The following is an 11573-nucleotide window of genomic DNA, read 5'->3' as shown; positions in this document are numbered from 1 at the left end:
ACTTAATCTGCATATATTTTTCCTTAATGATAAAATGGAACTCCAAACTCATACCACAGATGTCCTCTAAGGGATGACCTATAAAAGTATTGATAGGTGGGTGTGCTGTGTCCCCATAAAAATCTTCCTCCAAACCTCAAGTCATTTATTTCTTAAATCACACTTAGTTTTGTCACATACGTTAATTAGAATTGCAAGCCCTCTCTAGGGATCTCTCATTTGTCATTTATGAAATGCTTTCTAAGTGCAATTAGTAACAAATTATAAAACGATTATCTCACTGTGGGAATTATTCCACTACAGAAGAATATAAGACTTGGAATAACCACCCGTTTGTGATTTTAACACAGCATTCTCCATCACCATGCACCACTTAGGCACGCAAACACATACAGACACACACACATGCACACACACACACACACACATACACACACTCACTCACACACACCTCTGAAAGTGTAGCACCTTGGAGGTGGAAGGAGGGATGCTGAAGTCACTTCTATTTAGGTCAGCTCTTTTCACCGTGATAATTAGCATTCAGTATCCTGGCAGACTCAGGTATATTTTAGGATTTCAATCCTGTGCAACCATCTGAGTTATATATAGACTTTTCCTGACAAATTTCTAATTTCTTTTCCTCATTACCAATCTAAAATATTCCTCTTTTAGTAATGAAATGCTGTTTGTTAGATAGCAGTCCAAGAATTGAACAAAGATAATTACAAAAAATGTTTATTTGTTTCAAGGATGAGAAACCTTGTTTTTTATTTTTTATTTTATATCGATGTATAGTTGATGAACAGTGTTAGTTTCAGGTGTATGGCAAAATGATTCAGTTATACTTTTATAGGTGTGTGTGTGTGTGTTAGTTGCTCAGTCATGCTCGACTCTGCGACCCTAGGAACTGTAGCCTGCCAGGCTCTTCTGTTCATGGAATTTTCCAGGCAAGGATATTGGAGTAGGTTGCCATTCCCATCTCCAGGGGATCTTCCTGACCCAGAGATGGAACCCAGATCTCCCACACTGCAAGCAGATTCCTTACAATCTGAGCTACCAGGGAAGCCCCATACATTACATATTCTTTTTCAAATTATTCTCCCATTTAAGTTATTACAGAATATTGAGCAGAGTTCCTTGTGCTATACAATAGGTCTTTATTGGTTATCTATTTTAAATACAGTAGTGTGTATATGTCAATTTAAAACGCTTAATACCTTGTGTTTATTAGTTTTAGGTATGCAACATAATGATTTGATACTTGTGTGCATTGCAAAAAGATCATCACAATAAGTCTAGCTAACATTGTTAACACCTGGGAATTAGCATTTTAATTATTACAACATGTCTGAAAATTGGTAAGTATTTTTATGTTAAAATTCAAAACATTAGCACTTAATACATATTTAATTTATTTAAAGAATAGATTAAAATGGATATTTGTTTTTAAACAGTTCAATAGCAACATCTATGTATATCTATTTATGAGTCAACAAATTTGTAGTCATTTTATTGGATTTCTTTGGTCTTAGCTAACATGAGAGCTTTTTTATTTTTAATCGGAAACTTTGCTTCACTTACATTTATCATGGTAAAAGATGTCATTGTTGTCATTTTTTGCACATTTTCCTCTTAGTTACATGCACTGACATTGTTTTTAGCAATTTCAATATCTTACCTCATGGACATAGAGAAACATTTTATTTTGACACAGTACTTACTAAGTAAGTGATCATTTATCTTTGAAAATAGCTCAAGATTTTCCCTCTGTTTTCTTATAATTCAGCACTTACTATGCTATTCTCTTGCTTAAGTTTCCTGAAGTCTTTTCAGCAATGAAAGAATTAGTACCAATAATACCAAATTCCTTGCTCTGGCTTACAGAACCCTGCATGATCTCACCAGCCAACTTCTCTCACTTGTCTTTAATCTCACTCCCCACTCTGCTCCAGCCACACTGACCTCCTCACTGTATTTTAACCTCACCAAGCAATTGCCTGATGGCCTCTGCAATAGAAAATTCAGAATCTCAGTTTAGAGCCCATGCCCTCAGACCAGCATCCCTGATCACCAAATCTGAACCACTTAAAGTGGCTGTCATGATGGCCTCCGTGACATCAATATATCTTACTCCTCTGCATTGCCTTTTTTCATTGACACTTTCCTAATGTTGGTCTCTCTCTAATATTACAGGTATTAGTCTCTGCAGTGCAAGTTCTTGTATATCTTCTTCACCATTTTATCTTCACTTCTTTCAGTGTAGTCATTCAGTCATATTCATGAACAATGTAAATGAGTAAGTATTCATGAGGTAGATTTCAAGGAAATGTTATCCAAATGGATGATAATACTTGGTGTCATCTGTTCTGTTATTGCTGATTTATAAATAGGTCTGGAAAAGTAGCCTATTCTATAAAGATTATGGTTACCTAAATCCACTCTGGGGCTGCCCTGATAGCTCAGATGGTAAAGAATCTGTCAGCAAGTTTGATCCCTGGGCTGGGAAGATCCCCGGGAAGAGGGCATGGCAACCCACTCTAATATTCTTACCTGGAGAATCCCCATGGACAGAAGAGCATGGCAGGCTACAGTCTATGGGGTCGCAAAGAGCTGGACGTGACTGAGCAACTAAGCACAGCACAAATCAACTTTTATTTGGCCAGTTCATTGATGGGTTGATGAACATACAAAAATATGCATCATACTGAAACAAAACAAAAAATAATAATTAGTCCTGAAAAGGTTTATCAGGGAAGACTTCAAGAAAATCCATGGCCCAAAAACATGTAGCAACCACAAGTGTTTTCCCAGAATAGCTATTTTAGTCCTATTTAAATTGCAGGCCTACAATTTGTTATGAAGCAGTGAAATATTCCAGAAACAATAGTATTTTGGATTTCAGACAGTATGCTCAGAATTCTCAAGTCTGAAAGTGGTTTGAAAATTTTTTCAGCTTATGAATCCAGTTTTACACTTGGCAAATAGACAATATCTGGATTTTCAGTTGGGTTATGGTTGCCAGAATTAGCAAATTAAAAGAGGACACGCAGTTAACCAGCTAAATCTGAATTTGAATTTCAGATGAAAAAACAAAACAAAAATAACATAAAAGTTTTTGATACAATATCTAGTGCATACTTATGTTTAAAAAATTGTTTGCTCTGTATCTAAAGTTCAGTTTTATCTGGGAGTTCTGTGTTTTGTCTTGCAACCCTGACCAGAGTATCTTGCTGAGCTGTATCTCCTCTAATTGGTACACTTAGAATATCCATCCTATTTATGAAGCAGGACAAGAGTAGCACCTAGTTTGTTCTTGGTGCCTCTGGCTTCCTGAATGTAAAAGAACATATTCATTGGCTGCCTTAGACTCTGGATCTTAATGGGCCTTTTGACCCTTAGTTTAGTAATAAATTGTGCCTGAGATGTGAAAATAAGCATTGGTACATTCCACATCCATGTTTGTTTCCGTTAATGGCACATTCTCTTTTTCTCAGAATCTTCTGAGACTCCATTAGAAATCACTTGGCTCCATCATTCTCCAAACAAATTGCTGCCTAGTCAGTTATTCAGTCAAAAATCCAAAGTGTTTTAAGATGATAGCACGAGTGGGAAACGGTTTATGTTTCCCAAATAGCGTAAAGTACACCATCAACCTTGATGGAGCATAAAACTTGGCAACACTAGGAAGTTACCTCACTTCTGTGCAGTGTGAGCTAGGAGTTTTCACTTAGCTGGCAGGAATTTTCATGCACTGGGGAAATATGATTGCTATGTGCTATGTTTCTTTTCTAACGATCATGTTCCTAGTTTGCAAATTCAATTTTCCTTTGCTTGTTGGCATTTACTGTGGGAAAAGAGGACATAAAATGTGAACCTTTCAGATTTCTGTTAATAACACATCAATATAAATGTGTCTACATGTCTACCTTCATTTCTTCTGTTCATAATAGGGGCAAATGCAGGCTTAATATTATTCCCCTACCTGTTCTCTCAGAAACCTTAAGCTAATGAGTATCACTTCTTTCTGTTGTACAGACAACCTCCTTCAATTGGGTACTTCACGTTGGTTATTAGCTGCTGCTGCTAAGTCGCTTCAGTCGTGTCCGACTCTGTACGACCCCATAGACGGCAGCCCACCAGGCTTCGCTGTCCCTGGGATTCTCCAGGCAAGAACACCGGAGTGGGTTGCCATTTCCTTCTCCAACGCATGAAAGTAAAAATATGGAATGCTTCATGAATTTGGTTATTAGACAGTTTCTCAATTTCCCATAAAATAACACTTCCTAGATTCCAAACCACGCACAGCCACACTCTGTTTCCTCTTACTTACTCACAACCAAGCTTCTCAGAGTTTTCCATGGTCACTCTATTTCTCACCTCCCACTGCATTCTGCATTTACTGAACTATTACTTCCACCCCTAGCATCCTCCATAAACTCTCTCCAAGATAGTCATCATATTACACATCCTGTGGATAAATCCTTAACTTTTGTGGCAGGCAGAATAAGTGCCCCCAAAGACATCCACCTCCGAATTCCTGGGACATGTGAATATGTTATGTTATGTGGGAAGGGAATTAAGAAAAGATGGATATACAATTGCTAATCAGATGAACTTTAAATAGATTTTCCTGGATTATCCAGGAAGGCTGAATGTAATTGCAAGGGTTTTTAAAAGTGGAAATGGAGGCAGAAGGGAGAGAATCAGAGAAAAATAAAAAAAGGCAGTATGAAAAGGACTTGGCTTGATGCTGCTGGCTTTGAAGATTGAGGAAGATGCTTTGAGTCAAAGAATGTAGCTAACCTCTAGCAACTGGTAAAGGCAAGAGAAAATATCTTATCTGGAGCCTTCAGAAAGGAATGCAACCCACTGTTGCTTTGATTCTAACCCAATGAGACCTGTGCCATACTTCTAACTAATAGAATTGTAAGATAATGTATTTGTGCTATTTTAAATCAGTTAGTTTGTGACAATTTGTGATAACAGCAAGAGGAAACTAATACAAATTCCTTGATCTAACTTTCCTCTATTTAAGACTATGAACTTCCAAGGTGGTGCAGTGGTAAAGAATCCCTCTGCCAGTGCTGGAGACACAAGAGACTTAGGTTTGATCCCTTGATCGGGAAGATTCCCTGCATAAGGAAGTAGCAACCTGCTCCAATATCTTGCCTGGAGAATTCCCTGGACAGAGGAGTCCATGGGGTTACAAAGAGTTGGACACGACTGAACACGCATGCATGCATTTAAGCTTATGCGGGAGAATTCCAGGAAAACATATACTTCTGCTTTATCGACTACCCAAAAGCTTTAGACTGTGGATCACAACTATGGAATGTTATTAAAGAGATGGGAATACTGGATCACCTTACCTGCCTTCTGAGAAAACTGTATGTGGGTCAAGAAGGAACAGTTAGAACCAGACATGGAACAACTGATTGGTTCAAAATTGGGAAAGGAGTCTGATAAAGCTGTGTGTTGTCATCCTACTTATTTAACCTGTACGCACAATACATCATACAAAATGCCAGGCTGGAGGAAGCACAAGATGGAATTAAGATTGCTAGGAGAAATTTCAACAACCTCATGTTTGCAGATGATACCACTCAAATGGTGGAGGAACTAAAGTGCCTCTTGATGAGGGTGAAAGAGAAAACTGAAAAGGCTGGTTTAAAACTCAACATTCAAAAAACTAGGATTACGGCGTTCAGTCACATTATTTCATGACAAATAGATGGGGGAAAAGTGGAAACAGTGAGAGATTTCATTTTTGGGGGCTCCAAATTTCCTGTGGATGGCGACTGCAGCCGGATTGCTGGGAGAAAAATCAATAACCTCAGATATGCAGATGACACCACCCTTATGACAGAAAGTGAAGAAGAACTAAAGAACCTCTCGATGAAAGTGAAAGAGGAGAGTGAAAAAATTGGCTTAAAGCCCAACATTCAGAAAACTAAGATCATGGCATCTGGTCCCATCACTTCATGGCAAATAGATGGGGAAACAGTTGCAACAGTGGCAGACTTTATTTTTGGGGGCTCCAAAATCACTGCAGATGGTGATTGCAGCCATGAATTAAAAGACGCTTACCCCCTTGGAAGGAAAGTTATGACCAACCTAAACGGCATATTAAAAAGCAGAGACATTACTTTGCCAACAAAGGACCATCTAGTCAAGGCTACGGTTTTTCCAGTAGTCATGTGCGGATGTGGGAGTTGGATTATAAAGAAAGCTGAGCGCCGAAGAATCGATGCTTTTGAACTGTGGTGTTGGAGAAGACTCTTGAGAGTCCCTTGGACTGAAAGGAGATCCAACCAGTCCATCCTAAAGGAGATCAGTACTGAGTGTTCACTGGAAGGACTGATGTTGAAGCTGAAACTCCAATACTTTGGCCACCTGATGTGAAGAGTGGACTCATTGGAAAAGACCATGATGCTGGGAAAGATTGAGGGCAGGAGGAGAAGGGGATGACAGAGGATGAGATGGTTGGATGGCATCACTGACTCAACAGACATGAGTTTGGGTAAACTCCAGGAGTTGGTGATGGACAGAGAGGCCTGGCATGCTGCAGTCCATGGGGTTGCAGAGTCAGACACAACTGAGCAACTGAACTGAACTGAACTGCTCCTTGAAAGAAAAGCTATGACAAACCTAGATAGTAGATTAAAAAGCAGAGACTTTGCCAACAAAATTCTGTATAGTCAAAGCTATGGTTTTTCCAGTAGTCATGTATGGATGTGAGAGTTCGACCATAAAGAAATCTAAATGCCAAAGAATTGATGCTTTTGAACTGCGGTGCTAGAGACAACTCTGAGAGTCCCTTGAACAGCAATCAATACAATCAATCTAAAGGAAATAAACCTTAAATATTCATTGGAAGGACTGATGCTGAAGCTGATGCTCCAATACTTTGACCATGTGATGCGAAGAGCTGACTCGTTGGAGAAGACCCTGATGCTGGGAAAAATTGAGGGCAGGAGGAGAAGGGGACAACAAAGGATGGAATGGTTGGATGGCATTACTGACTCAATCGACATGAGGTTGAGGTTTGAGCAAGCTCCAGGAGATAGTGAAGGATAGGGAAGCCTGGCATGCTGCAGTCTCTGGGGTCACAAAATTTCATACAAGACTTAGTGACTAAACAACAGCAACAATAACAGTCCATGACTTGATTTGAAAGCTGTGTTAGCTAGGAAAAGATAGGTTTCAGTTACAGCAAAGCTTAGAAAAATGTCATTTTTGGAAGATAGAAGAAATAGAGTTTTTTTACAGTGAGTACTAGGAAAAGTTAATAAAAAGAGTTATAAAATAGTGACATGAGATTTATAACAATAAGTGTATTTAATAAAAATGAATCCTTCTATATATAAAAGAAACAAGGGCCTACTGTATAGCACATGGAACTGTTATATATAATATCTTGTAATAATCTATAGCGGAAAAGAATTTGTAAAAGAATACAGATATATATGTATATTTATTTATGCATAATTGTATATTTATTTATGCATAACTGAATCACTTTGTTGTACAGCTGAGTCATTATAAATTAACTATACTTCAATTTAAAAATAAAGGATGCTCTATGATGCTTGTGACATTCCAGGTACTCCTCCAAAACCTTCACGTGTTTTAACCCATTTAACAACCCCTACATACACAAGCATATTCTTCCCGCATGGCACTAGTGCTAATTCAGGAGATATGAGAGACGCAGGTTTGATCCCTGTGTCAGGAAGATCTGAAGGAAATGGCAATCCAGTGTTCTTGCCTGGAAAATTCCATGAACAGAGGAGCCTGGCAGTCTGCAGTCCATGGGGTTGCAGAGTCAGACACAACAAAGACACGACTAAGCACACGTACATGACTTAGGAAGACAGTACCATTACTAACAGAGGAATGAGGAAATTGATGCACAGAATGTTGACAACCTGCCCAGTCAGTGGCAGGGTCGAACATGCTGAATCCAGGCATCTGGACTCTAGACGTGTCCTGCTGACCACCATGACTTGTACGTAGTTGAAAGAATGTTTTTGTATTAAGAATTTAATGGTAAGTAAGAATTTGAAATTTTGGTTGCATGAAGAATTTAACGGTCCAGGGACAAGTTTAAATGTGTCAAAAGAATTTGGAAATCTAGCTAACAGAAATATATAATCTCAGGGGTTCATATGGTAGAAATGTCTTGTGTATAGCCTTTAAAGCTTAAAGCTTGATTTTCCTGTACTACTGCCCAGGGTTTTTATTGGCTCAAAAGAATCCAATTGTTCTTTCTAGTGAAAGAAATTTCCAGTGGTTATGGGAAATAAAGCTGTAATTACTCAATATTAAGAATGGCAATGATTGGTTGTAACTTTGAAAAACTCTCAAATTAACACTGCTTGTAGTTTATTTCAAACGTAAAAAGAATCACAGTTTTAATAATTAAGTCTTTGATCTATTATTCTTTGTTCTTCTTTAATTGGCTACAATTTTTCCTACAATTATTTTATTTGTACGTTTTTTCGCTTGAGGGAGGGGAGCACAATCAATAAATTCTAAAAGGACAGAAATATAAGGCATTCTCAAATCCTATTTTCCTGTTCAGTGATTTTATTTTTTAGGATTAAAAATACCAATGGCTAAATACTATTTTAGGCAAAGAAAGGAAATGAACAAATGTTCATTATTTTGAGATGACAGCATTTTATAAAAGAAACAATGGTCATGAAATTTAACCAAATTGTGATTTAGTTATACTATTTTCCATCATACTGAACTATGTTGACAGAAAAGTCATTGGAGAGGAGAAGATTGTGTTTATGTTGCATTATTATCCTTTGCTTCAAGTAACAATAAGTTATCATTTCTCAATACTAAGGAACTTGTGAGGATATTTTGTTGCATTTATCACCATGTTATAAATAATATGTTAAAAAACAGGAAGACATATAAAAGTCCATAATAATCCTGTTTAATCTAATAGCGAATAATTCCCATTGAATAATAAGAATTAACTGTACAACATCAAGCAATGTGCTATATAACACACTAAATGCTTCTAGGGAAATCATTCTTTTTAAGCAATTTAGTAATTTGAATGTGATGATACATTTTGCTATGCAGCATTCTAAAGTGCAGAACTTTGAGCAAAAATGTATGAAGTATAAAATAGAAAGCTGATTCAACTATAGAGAAAAATACCCCATAAAAGCTATAATTTATAATCATATAGTCAAGATACATAGGGCAGAAATCACTTACTGTGAATAAAACGGTGAAGACAGTTGGAGAAGAGGGGTGGGGAGACAGGGAGAGAGAGGTTTGTTTCATGAAGAAATGTAGTAATACATAGACACATTTTAGTGGTTGAATTTTGTGTAAGTGGGAGGTAGGTAATTTAAAAGTTGTATATCAAGACATTTTGACATCTTAAAGTATCTAGAAAATTAGGGCATTGTAAGACACCTTGACACACAAGCTGAGAAAACTGTCTCTTCAGGACAAATTGGGAAAACAAAACAACAACAACAAAAAAAGCCAGTTGAATTGACCAATGGAAGAGTGAATCTAGAGAATTGCATACCCAAGATCATACATAACCAATATGTCATCCAGGTTTCTGTTCTATGTGCAGCTTGTTAATTCAGTGGAGTAAAAACCAAGGCTTTAAGAGGGGAAAGGCAAGTCTTTCTTTTAAAGTGCTTTTGAAGTTTTTCCTCATGGATTGTAGGTTGTGATCGCAAGTACCATTTGAGAAAAGATCAAACTTTGGCTCATATTTACTTTTAGAAAACAAGGACTGTTTCTTTTAAGAACAGAAATAAAATAATTATTTAAATTGACATAATCTTTGGACAAGAACCAAACTCTTAAGAAAGTTGAACATGTACTGGCTTTTATTTAAAGTCATATATTATGTCTAGTTGGAGAAGGAAATGGCAACCCACTCCGGTATTCTTGCCTGGAGAATCCCAGGGACGTCGGAGCCTGGTGGGCTGCCGTCTATGGGGTCGCAAAGAGTCGGACACGACTGAAGCGACTTAGCAGCTTAGCAGCATTATGTCTAGTATGCCCAAACCTGTGATTTTGAATCAAGATGTTCCAAACTATTATTTACCAATAATAATTCTTTACTTCTAACCTTAAAACAATTTGAAGTTATCATAAATTTCTATGTGCTAGAATAGCTTTTTCTAAAAATGTAGAGATAAAATATTAAAATAAAATGTTCAGGTTTTCTTTTTTTATTTTGTTGTAATCACTCTTTTTCTACATCCTCCTTTATGTTTCTTTATAAGCTGTTCACATTTCGCTTTCGAGTATTTTAGATAAACCGGGGTAAAAAGTTAAATCCATAATTTAGTAAATATGATCCCCACTGGTAGAAATTCTTATTCAGTGTCTGGACTACCTAAATGAACATTTAGATGTTATGTAGACCCTGATGCTGGGAAAGATTGAAGACAGTAGAAGAGGACGACAGAGGATGAGACGGTTGGATGACATCACCAGCTCAATGAACATAAGTTTGAGCAAACTCCAGGAGATGGTGAAGGACAGGGAAGCCTGGCATGCTGCAGTCTATGGGGTCACAAAGAGTGGGACACAACTGAGTGAACAACAACAGACACTTAATACAAAGGGAATTATACAGTCAAACACAAAATCTCATTTAGCATGTAGCAAAACAAAATAACTTATCCAACCATCTCTTCTATCATGCAGATTATCATAATCATGAAAAATTTCTACTTGAAAATTTGTTCACATTACTATCATTTTCTCAGTGAACTAGACTTTTTCTGAATATATCATTAATTGCTTAACAACTATGCACCCAGATCCATTATTTCCTCTTAATTATACGTTGAAATATGAGTTACTTGAAATTCAGGTGACTCAAAAAAAAAAAAAAAAAAAGAAATTCAGGTGACTCAGTTACTTTTTTCCAAAGACAACAACTTAAAATCTAGTCCCTAAGGGACAAGCATTTTTTTCTTGACTCTTCTTCAGTCTTGACTCTACATTTATTTTTATATTATTATTTCTTTTCTTAATTGTCTCAAAAAACAAGGAAATAAGATATTAGAAAGTGAAATTCTGAAAAAGATGATGATTTAGATTGTGTTTCACACAGTTGGAAAAAAATGTCAACATCCTAAACCTCCAAACAATAAACTTCTAAATACTTAAAAAATAGTGGTAATAACTAGAAATATTTTGAAAACAAGAATGAAAGAAAGAAATTAAAATAAGACAGTGGAATTTAAGAAAAATCCATATTGTGCTGGATTGGAGTTGGAGGTGTACGAGCTCTAGATTCTGTAATCATGCAGTAAGATAGTCTATATCGAAATTCAAAAGCAGAAGTTAGATTAGAAGCTGTATTACAAACAAAACACAAAAATAAAATGTAAATTTTAAAATATGCAATTTATACAGCTTTTAAAAATACAATGAAAGACATATATGAACCTTTGAAAAAAAGTAAAACTTTATTGAAAGATATTAACAGAACCCATATTATTTTTCATAGCAAATTTAAGCCATTCACTTGTAGATAACAAAAAAAGCAAAATTAATGAAAGTTCAAA

This window comes from Giraffa tippelskirchi, chromosome 3 (assembly GCF_054371585.1).
Source record: "Giraffa tippelskirchi isolate mGirTip1 chromosome 3, T2T-mGirTip1v1.2.pri, whole genome shotgun sequence".
NCBI lineage: Eukaryota > Metazoa > Chordata > Mammalia > Artiodactyla > Giraffidae > Giraffa > Giraffa tippelskirchi.
This window is presented reverse-complemented; position numbering follows the sequence as displayed.